The sequence below is a fragment of the Orycteropus afer genome, unplaced genomic scaffold (assembly GCF_000298275.1).
Source record: "Orycteropus afer afer isolate SDZICR_OR568_19922 unplaced genomic scaffold, OryAfe1.0 scaffold00066, whole genome shotgun sequence".
Lineage (NCBI taxonomy): Eukaryota > Metazoa > Chordata > Mammalia > Tubulidentata > Orycteropodidae > Orycteropus > Orycteropus afer.
The window spans coordinates 11,739,911-11,754,294 of record NW_006921653.1 but is presented as its reverse complement, the minus strand read 5'-3'; the positions used below and the strand labels follow the sequence as shown (position 1 = coordinate 11,754,294).

Here is a 14,384-nt window from a genome sequence, read left to right as displayed (position 1 = left end):
GAATCAGGCCAACCCATAAGTTAAAATTTTGCCACCAAAATAGTCTGTCATTTTGTTCTTGATGTATGAGAGGTTGCCCTCTACTGCATGGCTCATTCCCCATGCCTTCTTTCACTCTCTAATGCCTTACATCGCTTAGTGCCTAAGGCATCTGACTGCTAACCAGAAGGCTGGTGGTTGAAACCTACCAGCGACTCCTTGGAAGGAAGACTGGGCGATCACTTCCATAGAGATACCACCTCTAATCCAAGGAGGGTTCACTATGAGTCAGATCTGACACGATGGCAGTGAGTTTGTTTGTTTGTTTGTTTTGGCCCCAGCTAACAGTTGAATTCTAAGCCCTGGTTAACAGGTTCAGTTGTCACGATGAGTCCTAAACAACACACAGACTGGTGATTTCTCCTTTTTTACCTCCTGCCTATGGGGTTATTTTGCTCAGATCTGACCTCTATCTGCAAGAAAAGTTTCTCTGTGGGGACTTCAAGCCCAGGATTGTGCTCATTCTCCCTAGAAGACAGAGCAGGATCTGGTATAAGTCATAGGGTGCAAGAGAGCAAAAGAGTCAGCAGGAGCTACTTGAGATTTCTAGTTCCCCAGATATATTTTCTATTTTGAGCCGCCGATTGGAAAATGAGCCAAAAAGCATAGCTGATGCAACTCTGACTCAAGCTTTTTGTTTTTCAAATGACCTGTATTAACTGTTACTCCCTGTTCTTCTCTTACCAAACCTACATGTGACCTGAAGCTTCTGGAAAATAGGAAGAAGAGAGATGCAATCTGTTTGAAAATTGCTATGACTGCTCTTATCACAGGCCAATTTACATAGGAAATAAACTTCATGGATATGCACTGCATGATTTATTAATTGCACTAATTCTGGCCTGAGTCATCAGGGAAAACAAGAGGCCTGAAGGAAACTCTTATGATCATGCAGGGACAAGGTACTTTATGTATCTCAAATTCTTTCTTAACCATCTCCCTCTTAATCTGTGTAACAAACTTCTCTCAGGACTGCCCTCTTCCAAGAACAATAAGTCTACATGTGACTATACTTCTAAATACCCTTGACTTCAGCACACATGGTTTTTCTTTATAACACCAGCATGTGATGGGTGCCCCATTGCCAGGGTAAGTGGGAATAGGGATTGGGTGGATTCAGCTGTGACTGGTCCTTAGCCCTACTCTGTCAGGCTCTCACTAGTTCTGAATTCCCTGCATTCTTGTGGACTCAGGAATGCAGACATTCTTTGGTTCACTCTCCTTTCTCTCCTTGTTCTACTTCTCTCTGGCTACATTCTCATGGATAATTAACTTAGTTTCAACACAACTTAATTAACAATATTTTTACTTCAAAATAAAATTGATAGCCTCCTTTCTTTTATATAATAGTGGCTCTCCCACTTGTATCAGTACAGTTTACTCAATATGAAATTTTAGGCTTCATTTATGTGAGGTGTGGCTGTGAAATAAAAACTATTTTATAAGTCATGTAAAGTGATTAATTAGACCTATCAATCATATTTAGAGTTCCCTCAAAACTTTCCTTTCAAAACTTTCCCCATCAATTATATCCAAAAAAAAAAAATATATACAATTTTAAGTATGTATTGTATACCAGAATATAATTCATATAAAATTGAAAATGTTAGATACCCTACTTTAACTACAAAATTAGACTAATCCCTACAGTTTTCTTTTGACTCTGATGTTTCTTTCATACCACAATTTAACTTGCTTGTTTATAAAACAAAAACAAAAATAATTAAAATAAATAACATATACCTGATAAATGTAAAAGTATTAATGACTAACCCATATTAACAGGAAGTTAAATGAACTGCCACATCATTCTCTTGTTCCTCATTGCCTACTCTATGGGCCATGGGTACAAGAAGCCATTTAAAGTGACCAAACCAGAATAATATTCAAGGAGCAATATATTGCCATAATTTTTCTTAAAGGAAATGTGAGATATATATAGATATATATATATGAGCAATTTTTCAAAGACATATTGGTTAATAGAACAGAAGAGGGAGCCTAGGAAAGGACTCACAAATCTATTAAAAAGTTGGTACTGTCAGAGCACTGATGTATAACAAATCAGTGGGGAAAAAAATGAACTCTTCATTGATATTGGAACAATGAGCTATTTGTATAAAATAAAATTATATATCTACCTCATATCATATAAACAAATCTGTGCCAGGTAGATTAATGACCTACCTGTGAAAATCAAACCTTCAAAATAAAGCAAACATTTGAAAAACATAAACTATGAAAAAATACAGATCAGTAAGTCTATTTTAAATTTCCACACAAAAAAACATCACATACACACAAAAAAGCTGTATCCCAGGAAAAGATATTTCCAATGCATATAGCTAGCAAAGTACTTGTTGTTGTTGTTGTTATGTGCCTTTGAGTAACCAAAAAAAAAAAGAACTTCTGCAAATCAATAAGAAAAAGATATGCAAATTGATGGCAAAATGGTTTAAATACGTGAAAAAGCAATTCACATTAGAGGAAACATGAACTGTCAGCAAACAAATGGAAACATGCTCAATATCAGCAGAAATCTCAGAAATGCAAATTAAAATGAAGTTCCTTATTAAGAATATCAGTTGACAGAAACATAACCAAAAATCTTGGCAATATGAAGATTCAGTGGAGATGCAAAGCAAGACCAATGCTTGCAAGACCAAAGCAAGACCAACACAGCTGTTGAGAGAATAAATTACTACCCCTTCTCTGGAGAGTGAATGCAAGATTTCATAACAATGAAGATGTTTCTACATTTAGAACCAACAATTCATTTCCTGGGATAAACTTACCTAACCACTTCCATATGGGAATACTGTTTACTGCAATACAGTTTACAGAGTAATGTTAGCAGCAGCCAAAATGCCCATCAAAAGGTGAACAGATAAGTAAATTGTGTTACATTCACAAAACAGAGGATGTTGCTGTTGTTAGGTGCTGCCAAGTCCACTCCGACTCATAGTGACTCTATATACAACAGAACAAAACACCTTCTGGTCCTGTGTCATTCTCACAAGTGTTGCTATGATTGAGCCCATTGTTAGTAACTACTGTGACAACCCTCTCATTGAGAGACTTCTCCTTTTTCACTAACCCTGCATTTTACCAAGCATGATATCCTTCAAGGACTTGTCCCTCCTGGCAGCATGACCAAAATACAAGAGATGAAATCTGGCCATTTTCATTTCCAAGAAGCATTCAAACTGTACTTATTCTGAGACAGATTTGTTTGTTCTTATGGAAGTTCAATATTCTTTGCCAACACCACAAATTAAATGCATTAATTCTTCTGCAGTCTTCCTTATTCATTGCCAGATATCACTTGCCTATGAGGCTATTAGGAACTCTGTTAGTGTAGTGCCTAAGGCATTTGACTGCTAACCAGAAGGCTGGAGGTTCAAATCCACCAGCCACTCCTTGGAAGGAAGGTTGGGCAATCCATAGTTGTACAGCCTCAGAAACCCAAGGAGGGGTCTCTAAAAGTCAGATCCTACTCAACGACAGTGAGTTTGGTTTTTGGTTTTATGAGGCTATTGAAAAGGCAATGAGTTGGATCAGGTGCACCTTAGCCTTCAAAGTCACATTTTTGCTCTTTAACACTTTAAGAGGTAGGTCTTTTGCTGCAGATTTGCCTAATGCAACTTCATTTGATTTCTTGACTGCTGCTTCCATGGGCACTGATAGTGGATTCAAGTAAAATGCAATTCTTTATAACTTCAATCTTTTCTCCATTTATCATACTGTTTCTTATTGGTCCAGTTGTGAGGATTTTTGTTTTCTTTATTTTGAGATGTAATCCATAGTGAATGCTGTAGTCTTTGATCTTCATCGGTAAGTGCTGTAAGTCTTCATCACTTTCAGCAAGCAAGGTTGTGTCATCTGCATATGAGTCTTCCTCCAATCAAGAGTACCATAGAACTATAGAACATATAAAACAGAGCTACAAATATCAACATGCAGAAATTAGAAAACATAATATTGAGTGAAAAGGCCAATTGCAGAAGGATGTGTATGGTGTGATGACATCCATATTTATTAAAAGTAATACTATATATTGTTTAAGGACCTCTGGTAGCATAGTGCCTAAGGCACTTGACTGCTAACCAGAAGGCTGGTGGTTCAAACCCACCAGCCACTCCTCAGAAGGAAGATGGGGCAATCTACTTCCATAGTGATACTGCCTCAGAAACCCAAGGAGGGGTCGCTATGAGTCGGGTCCGACTCAATGGCACATAACAACAACAACAACAACAACAACAAATATATTGTTTATGGCTACATGGATTAGTAGGCAAAATATTATATTATAAATATCATTCTATACTTCAATGGTGCCCTAGGATTTTTAGGAATTTCAGACTATCTCCAGGATCATGTGATGAGTTTTGATGAAAAACTACAGGTGACTCCATTTTAATAAACTCTCAGATATTGAAGAAATTTATAAAGCATCAAATCCAGGGAAACTTCCCTCAGTTCTTGTGTAGATTATGCACTATGTGCTGATTTATTGCTATATATTGCCACTTTTACTTAATGTTCTCCAATCATCTTATTTATTTTAAAATCATTCTTGAAGGAACATGTGGCAGAAGCATAGCAAGTTATTTGTTGTTAGGGAACAACAATAATTTGCTATTATACCTCAGAGTACCATACTAGTTCATAGCGTGGCTTTTTATCTCAAAGTAAACATGGAACTTGAGAAAACATTCTTGTGATTCTTTCTACTTTTGCTTCACCCATATATATCAACAGCTATGAGAGATACTTAAAAAAAAGTTGCTGTCAAGTTGACTCTGAGTCATGATCACGTGTGTCATCAGAGTAGAACTGCACTCTACAGGGGTTTTTTGTTTTGTTTTTACTCCATTGGATTTTCAAGGGTGTGAGATTTCAGAAAGTTCACCAGCTCTTTCTTCTAAAGTGTCTCTGTGTGGGTTCTTACTGCTAACCTTTCAGTTAGTAGTCAAGTTCATAGCCATCTGTATTGATCAGGGACTCTATTACAGATTATATAGAGTTTTAGGTATAGTTAACAATTAGAGCCAAAGAATAGAGAGTAATTTCAGAGAAACTACCTATAATACTTCATTCATGAAAGATCCAGGTTGTACAATTAAAAACAAACACAAAAACCGACAACAGTTATTTACCAGTTGGAGAAGTACATTTGCTGGTTTTGGAAATGGAGGGTGCAGGGCGCAAGTAAAGGAAGAAGGATGGCTTCTAAAAGATGGAAAAGGCAAGGAAATGGATTCTCTTCTAAAGTCTCCAGAAGGAACACCGTTGGTTATAGCTTGATTTCAATTCAGCTCTGTGAGATCCATGTTTTTGACCTCCAAAACCATAAGATAATGATTAAGTGATGTTTTACCAGTAAGTTTGAGGTGATTTGTTCTAAGAGCAAAACAAAACTAAAACAGAATTTGTCACCTGGAATTGGAGTGTTTTGGTTACAAATACCTAAAAAATGGAGCTTTGAATTGGGCAACGGACAGAGACCGGAAGAATTTTAAGGAACATGATACAAAAGCCTAGATTTTGTAGATGCAAAAGCTTAGAGTCTGTGCTTTGCACAGTGTTCATAGGAATGTGAATGACTCTGGTAGTGAAGACTAAGAAGGAAGTTATGAATATAGTAGAGAAAATATATATCATCTTAGAAAATATCTAAATCTTCATGAACAAACTGATGATAGAAATATGGATGCTAATGACACTGCCGGTAAAGGTGCAGATAAAAACAAAGAACATTTCATTGGAAATTTGAGGAAAGAAGGTCCTTGTTACATAGTGAGAGAACACTTAGGTGCATTGTATCTTATGGTACCTATAAAGTTACTATTTTACTCTTTCTTAAACTGTTAAGATTCTGGTGGGAGCTATATTAAAACAATGTAAATATTCTGTTAGCATGTTTTTACACAAATAGTGCATGTGTTATACATTTTTTTTTCAAACATGCAACCCCCTCATGCATTAGTTTCACATGCACTCTATGAGTGTTACATGAGAAAAAACATGAAACTCCTCAAATTTTCACCCAATAATTTTTGCAGACATTCATATTTTCTTAGTGGAATCAAGCTTTTATGATGCTGATTGACAGTGGTGATTTTCAAATTCACCATTTCTTTCACATTTATTTGTTGGCTTCTATTGAAAAACAGAACTTCACTATAAAAAGGGACTACTAGAACTTAAAATATGAAACAATTCACCTTGTAAATTTGAAAATTAGGTAATTCAACAATAATTTTAGGTGAAGTACCATGTAGCTAGTTGGGTTTTTTTTTTAATTAATAAATACTTTAGTAAACAATTTATTTATTCATTTATTTAGGCTTTAAACTGCCCTTGTCTTTTGAAGTTTATAAAAAGAAAATTAAATTATATCCATTTCAATATCCACTGATTTCTTTCTATGAGATTCATAAGAAGCTGGCATGTCATATACTAGTTCCACCACAGTGGCTACCTTGATTTTCCATTCCACAGCTTTCTTTTGAATGTATTCTTTAGTAAAGGATTTTTGTAATGAACATACTTCTGTTATTGCCATTTTCAAACCAGTCATCAGGAAAGACTACCTGTCTATTTATTACTTTTGGTCCTAGAGGTAGAATTCCTAATTACTGTATCAAATTATTTGAACATTTCTCTTAGATGATAAGCACACATAACATTGAATAATGTCAACATTTTTTAACTCCCACTCTTCCACATTCCTATGAAATATTTCTGGTACATCCTCTTCTATGTCAAACCCAACACACAACCTAGTTACTAACATTTTAGTTCTGATACTAAACACTCCACAAACACAACCTAGATCTGCAACCATTTTATTATTATTATTATTATTTTATTGTGGTAGAACATATATAACAAAACATTTCCCATTCCAACTAGTTTTTACATGTATGATTCAGTGGCATTAACCATGCTCACCACATTGTGCAATCACCACCATTATCCATTTCCAAATTTTTCTTCACACTTAACAGAAACTTAGTCCCCTTGATGCAGTAACTCCCTATTTCTCCCTCTCACTGAGTCCTGGTAACCAACAATTGTCTTTCGTATTAAGCACTTGCTTATCCTAGATATTTCTCAGAAGTGGGATCATGCAATATTTGTTCTTTTCTTTCTTATTTATTGCACTCATCATAATGTTTTCAAGGTTCATCCATGTCGTAGCATGTATTCATGTATCAAGACTTCATTTCTCTTTATAGCTGAATAACAGTACTCTATTGTTTGTGTATACCACATTTTGTTTATTCAGTCTCAGACTTACCTCCTGGTTATTCCATGCTACCCTTGAGCCCCTCAGAGTCCAGGCCTGGAGTTGCCTCTGTGTCCCTCACAACTTTAGGAAGCAGCCAGCACTTCACCCAGAGTTGCAAGCTGAGTCTTGGCAATGAAGGAAATACCAAATAACTATAAGATATTATCCATGTTCACAAATAATTTCTGTAGTTCAAAAGGTGGGAGATGCTTCTAGAGAACAATTAAAAATTAAGACATAATGCTGGAAAAAGGAATGCAGTCTCAGAGAAGTCATTCATCAGGATGCCCTGGAGACTGAGAAAGCTATATGGAGGAGAGAAGTCTTGAACTCTGACTTTAGGAATGTATGGAAGCTCTAGGAAAGGCTGTCCAGTCAAGGGGAACAGCCTAGATGAGCCAGAGATGAAGATGAATATGATGCACTTATAATATAGGGAAACAAGAATGTTTTAGTCCACTATGCATTTTGATGAGAAATGGGAAATAAAGCTGAATGAGCAATTACAGGACAAAATTTTGGTGAGTGCTGTAATTTAGGAGTTGTGATACAAGAGGGCTCTTGGTGGCTCTTAGCCAAAGAGAATCATGATGTAATCCTACTTATATTCAGAGAACATGAATGCCTCTTTTATCAATATCACAGCTTCCCTTCTGTTGTGAGAGATATTTGGATACTCCTGCAAGTGGTTTTCTGCTCCTCATCTTAAAACTCTCCACCCTTGCTCTCTGAATACAGCCTGAACTCCTTAATGTAGCCAAGACACTCTATGATCAATTCCTTGTTCACTTGTCCCACCATCCTCCTTTTCTTCACCAACAATGCATACATTACCACAAAGCCAGCAGTCCAGCCACACTGTTGTGTCCCTGACAGGAGTTCTGCCTATGTGCTTTCCTCTTCCTTAAACAATCTTTTTCTCCCTCCCTTTTGCCCAGAAAACTTCTGGTCTTAGTTTAAATACCACTTCTCCTGGGAAATATTTCCTAACTCTTCAAACTGAGTTAAGTGTCCTTATTACTTTCTTTGGTGCTTAGAACACTATTATAACACTTTCTACATGTACAAGAGGGCTTAAGCACCTTGAGGTATTGAGTGCAATAATTTCTTGTTCACTGTTGTGTCTAATATACAGACCATTGGCTTGGAGTTGGAGCCTTCTAAGTACTTGTCAGATGAATGAAAATCATTTTTAACTCCTTTAGGTCAGTCAATTTGTATCTTTATTTTGCTCTTCTCTAAATTCTAATGAAATAAATGCCACAAATATATTTATCTTAATTATTTGAGAGAATCTATTTTCTTCTTAAAAGAGATAAAACAAAATAGATTTTAAAAGAAAAAAGATTTGTAAAATTTACAATTACTTTGCTTGTAACAGCAATAGTGGAGAGAGAATTCTGGTAGAACAATTTAAGAGAATATGCTTAGCAGGTAGGTAGTATGATTCAATATATTCTAAAAACTTCTAACAGAATTTCTCTGGACTATTTCTAGATGGCTGAAGTCTGTTGTCCATGCTTCACTAAAGCTGAAATGTTTCCTGGCAACTTATTCTCAAACAAAACTTCTAATTCAGGAAGAAATGTGCCAGTGTTTGCTCTCTATCATTGTCAGATAGAATAATCTCAATATATTAATGATTAGAAATCAGAATCCACAGGTAAAAACAAGATAGAAACAAATTGCCTTCAGTCAGCAGGCAGACTTCAAGCATTAGTTTTCCAAATCTACCAGACTTTCAATTTAGGTAGTACTATAAACTGTTGTTGGCACAAATATGATATTTTCTACCATACATAAATATTAAAAGTAGATTGTAGGTCAATCTAGATGCTTGGTGTAGGGAAGGGCTTTATGGCTGGAGGTACCTGGGAGGAAAGGTCTGGCGATTTGCTTCCAAAAGCTCACCTACTTAAAAACCTATAGAGTGAGTGCTCTTCTCTTCTGCAGCACATGGGGTCACCCTGAGTTGGAGCCTACTTAACAGAAATTTTTTTGGGTTTGTTTTCAAATACACAATTTACTCCATTAATTGTCATTGTATGTCATCCTGCCTTGACTTCAAACCCTGTACTGCTCAGTTGATATTTGATCTGGCCTCATGCTCCAGATTTTTGCTCCTTTTTTTCAACAGCTTGCCACATTTTGAGGCTATGAAGCTCAGAAAGGAAAGTCAAGGCAGCCATGCTTAGATGGTGTTCCTCTTTCCTCTGAGGTGAGAAAAGTCTCTCAGGCCTACCTCTTACATGAAGACATTCTCTCTTCTGAGGGGAGAATCATCTTCATCTTCGCATTCTGGGTGAATTTTCCTGTGATGGTTAATTTTATGTGTTAACTTGACTAGGCTCTGGTATACCATTGTTTGATACCACACCAGTTTAGCTGCTGATATAAAGAATTATATGTTGATTAACATGTTGATTAAATCATTTGGGCTTAAGTAAAGTAGATTATTTGCATAATGTAAGCAAGCCTCAATCAATCATTTAAAAGCCTTAAGAGCTTAAAGGTATGTCCTCTATGTAGGAGATTGTGGATATAGTGGGAAAACAATGTAGAACAAAACTCAAAATCATAAAAAAAAAAAAAGACCATGTGTGCTGGTCTGATGGAGCCTGGTGGAACCCCTGAGACTATGGCCTCTTGCTGCCCTTCAGGTCTGGAATTGAACCTACTCCTGTGAATTCTAGCCAAACAAAACAGGCATATGAGCTGAACAATTACATTAGGTAGATACAGTCCTTAGAGAGATCAATCATGAGAGAATTTAAGGGCTGTGTATGCACAGGGAGACAGCTCGGGGTACAGGAGTGTGTGGGAGGGAAGGACACAGGGAAGAGGTAATTATGGGGAGGAAGTGGGAAGAAAGCTATTGCATTGTGGGAAATTACAGTGAATATCATGAAAAACATGTGTATGAACTGCTGTTTGGAAAATGAATTTGCTCTATAAATTTTCCCCAAAATCATAAAAAAATAAAAAACAAAAGAGCTTAAGGGTATGTTCTACCTCCAGATTATAAATAGACATTTTTCCAGAACTCTAAACTCTTTCTTTTCCCATTGCCTGATCTGTGGGTTTTGGGACACGAGCCTTCAAGATTCTCCAGCCTGTCACCTGACCTATGAACTATAGACTTGCCAGGCCCCAAAATAAGTTGATTCTGACTCATGGTGAGCCAATTCTTTCAAGCAAATTGAGAGAAAGACAGACAGACAGACAGAGAGAATACTGGTACTGTTTCTCTAGAGAACATGAGAAATTTTAGCAGTAGGACTGGGGTCCTTTAAAATGTTCTCCAGTTGTAAATTCCTTTGTAAATACTTTAAAATACCAAAAGGTGGAATAGAAGTAGGTGTCATATTCTTGGAAGACCTTGTAATTGTTTTCTTCAACATAGTCAAGAATGACCATGTAAATGGCAGTAGCCTAGTCTCGCACATCCCTACCCAGAGCCTGCCAGGTGGGCAAGTAGCTGGTGCAGTGGCCACATCATAGTGAGTAGAACTGCATGAGCCACATGGCTGTGGCCTGTGCATGTTGGCACTGTCCAACTTATACATGGGGTCCTCTCCAGCACATTATAGCTAGGCCACCACTCACTGCTGCCAGCAGTATAAACAATGATAGCAATGATATCAGCCAGAGGCCTGTTGCTGAGTGGGGGCAGGGCTCTGGCCAAGATCTCAGCCTGGCACTGGGTTGTACACTGCTGCATTGAGTGCTGCTGTGTTGGAAGTCCTGCTACTTCAGGATGATGAGGAACATGGTAAGACTAGTGAGTTCAGTGAGCCCATTGCCACAATTCTTTTGCTATGAAGTGAGGTCCTTGATCAGAGACAATGCTGTGTGGAACAACATGAGACGGGGAAACCCACCCTCTGCCATTGAGTCAATCCTGATGCATAGTGACCCTAAAGGACAGAGTAGAGCTGCCCTATAGGGTTTCCATGGCTGTAAGTCTTTACCAAAGCAGACGCCTCATCTTTCTTCCACAGAGAGGCTGGTGAGTTCTAACTGCTGACCTTTTGGTTAGCATCTGAATGCTTTAGCTACTACAACACCCAAGCTTCTCTGTAAATAAATGGATTGTGGTTTTGGCAGATGCACTACACTTGGGGAAGGCAAATCTGTATCCAGAGTATGCATCTATCTTAGTAAAAACAAAATGTTCTCCTTTCCATAATGGAGGTGGTTCAATGAGATAAACCTGCCACTAGATTTATATAAGGAGCTCTGGTGGTGTAGTGCCCAAAGCATTTGGCTGCTATCCAGAAGGCTGGTCATTCAAACCCACCAACCACTCCTTGGAAGGAAGATTGGGCAATCTACTTACATAGAGATACGGCCTTAGAAACCCAAGGAGATGTCTCTATGAGTCAGAACCCAACTCAAGGGCAGTGAGTTGTGAGAGGTTTATATAGGCTGATCACTCTGAGGAATGGTGACATAGCAAGGCTCAGTGTTGCTCTCTGCTGCTGCCAGGTTGATGAGTGGAAATCCACATTGCTGAGTCCATGTGCCACCCAATGCCACAAGATGTCTAGTGAAACATTTTCTATATTGGCTTCAGTCACTTCCTTATGTTTTGAAAACTACTGTTTATCAACAGACAGCTGTTTTCATATTCTGTTCTGGTTTTACTGCAGGAACATGCTCAAGTCACTTGGCCTTGACAGGCATTAGATCACTTAATCCTCACACTGACCTTAGTGCCTTAGAAATAGGTACTATTATCGTGGCAACATGACAATTGAGAAAATTAAGATACAGGGAAAGATACCTGTTGATAACCCTTTGCCATCAAGTCAACTGTGACTCATAGCAACCCTACAGGACAGAGCTGAACTGCCCCATAGAGTTTCCAAGGCTGTGAATCTTTACAGAAGCAGGTTGCCAAGTCTTTCTTTGGCAGAGCAGCCGGTGCTTTCCAAACACCAGTCTTTCAGTTAGCAGCAGCTTAGCACTTAACCACTGTGCCACCAGGGCTCCTATGGGGAAGGACACAGAGCTGGGAAAAACAGGGTCAGGGTCAGTAACGTGATCCTGTGAGGTAAGTCAAGTAAGCACTGAATGGCCTGTGGAGCAGACATAAAGGGACCCCCTGTGTGCATTACTGACACTCAGCAGTTAGTAGTAATTGTGTTGGGAATGAATTTTAAGTCATCATTTATTCCTTAAATGATGACAGGAGTTTTCTGTTGAATCCCTTCTGTTGTTGTTGTTATATGCCATCAAGTCGTTTCTGACTCATAGCAACTCCTCCTTGGGTTTCCGAGGCAGTATATCTACAGAAGTGGATTGCCCTATCTTCCTTCCAAGGAGTGGCTGGTGGGTTTGAACTGCCAACCTTCTGCTTAGCAGTCAAATGCTGCCACCAGAGCTCCCTGAGGCCCTTCTAATTACTCTAAAATTCAGTAGTTCTTTTAAGCCCAAACTTTATTTCAACTTTATTAACTGTCTCCAAGAATAGCTAACTGGATGCCAGGAGAAGAGACAGTAATTTCAAGCCTTTTTAGGTGCTTTGCTGGTATAGTGGTTAAAGCATTCAGCTGTTAACCTAAAGGTTGGCACTTCAAACTCATCAGCCAACTCCACAGGAGAAAGATGCAATTTACTTCCATCAAGACTACAGCCTTGGAAACCTTATGGGAATCACTATGAGTCAGAATCAACTCAATAGCAGTGAGTTTCATTTTGGTTTCTGCTAGGAGCTTAGGAGCTCTGGTGGTGTATTAGTTAGCTGCTAACGAAAAGGTTGCTGGTTTCAACCCACCACCCACTCCCTACTTCTGTAGATATTACACTCTTGGAAACCCTATGGGGAAGTTCTACTCTGTCCTACAGTGTCATTCTGAGTAGGAATTGACTTGATGGCAGTGCATTTGTTGTTTTAATTGCTTGTGCCTGGCACTTCTTTCCCTCCTACCCCTGTCTCCATTTTGGCTTTCTATTCAGAAAGGCAGGTGTTCTGGTAGCATAGTGCCTAAGACACTTGACTGCTAACCAGAAGGCTGGTGGTTCAAACCCACCAGCCACTCCTTGGAAGGAAGTTTGGGCAATCTACTTCCATAGTGATACTGCCTTGGAAACTCAAGGAGGAGTCACTATGAGTTGGGTCCGACTTGACAGCACACAACAACAACAACATTCAGAAAGGCACTCAGGCAAGTTCTCAGGCACAAGAAACTTCAAGGTACTTGCACCTTTTAACCTTTCACCTTTTCTTCCATCTCTATCCTCCCCATCCATGTCTTTCTTCAAAACCATACAAGCATCCACAACCCCTCTTAGGAACAAGTCCAGCACTTACCCCTTAGACAGGGGTATCCACTGACTTATTCGCAGTCTCAAGCCACCCTATCATGATACTGGGTCACAGACCCTAGGCGAGCCCCTAAACTTTCTCTCTCCAGGACCTCAAGCTCTGGCTGAGCTTGGAGAGAACCATCTCATCTATTGCCTCCCCTAAGGCCAATGATGCTTAGCTTTCTGGGGATAGAGTGGTGGAAGATGGGGATGTGCAGGAGGCAATTCAGTGGGTTGAAGCAGAATAAGAGAGGCCATACTCTGCAGTTTTCCCCCAACCAAGCTAGGTAGGGAAAATTGCCGCAGGAGGAGCAATCTTACTGGCTTATCTGAACTTTTCCCTTTTCTGACCAGAATTATTAGCTTTGCCTCCTTGTTAAATATCTTTTTATTGCAAAATACCAAATCTTGTCACACAAACACCCCAACACCACTCTCAGGTTTCTAGGCTGTCCTGTTCTCTCAGAAAAAGCTGTCTGTGTAAGGACATGATTAACAAAATTGAATCAGCAAGTTCCATAGTCTCTGACATCAGGACTTCTCTGAAAAGTCTGATTTTCATTCTCATTACTTGATTTTAGTTGTGGCTGCTAGGTTTTTACGATAAAAGTTACTCTTTTCCATTTGTAATGGAAATTTTTTGTGAAGTGAATTCAAACTGTATGTATCTTATTTCTCATCGTGCTTTTATTAATTTATTGATGAATATCTATATGGACTCATGATATCCTATTTC

General features: G+C 38.5%; 1 pseudogene; it reads right to left on the bottom strand.

Annotated features, from left to right (window-relative positions):
* Positions 1-6,391: 6,391 nt before the first annotated feature.
* On the bottom strand, positions 6,392-6,901 carry LOC103196475 (annotated as a pseudogene).
* Between the last annotated feature and the right edge of the window lie 7,483 nt (positions 6,902-14,384).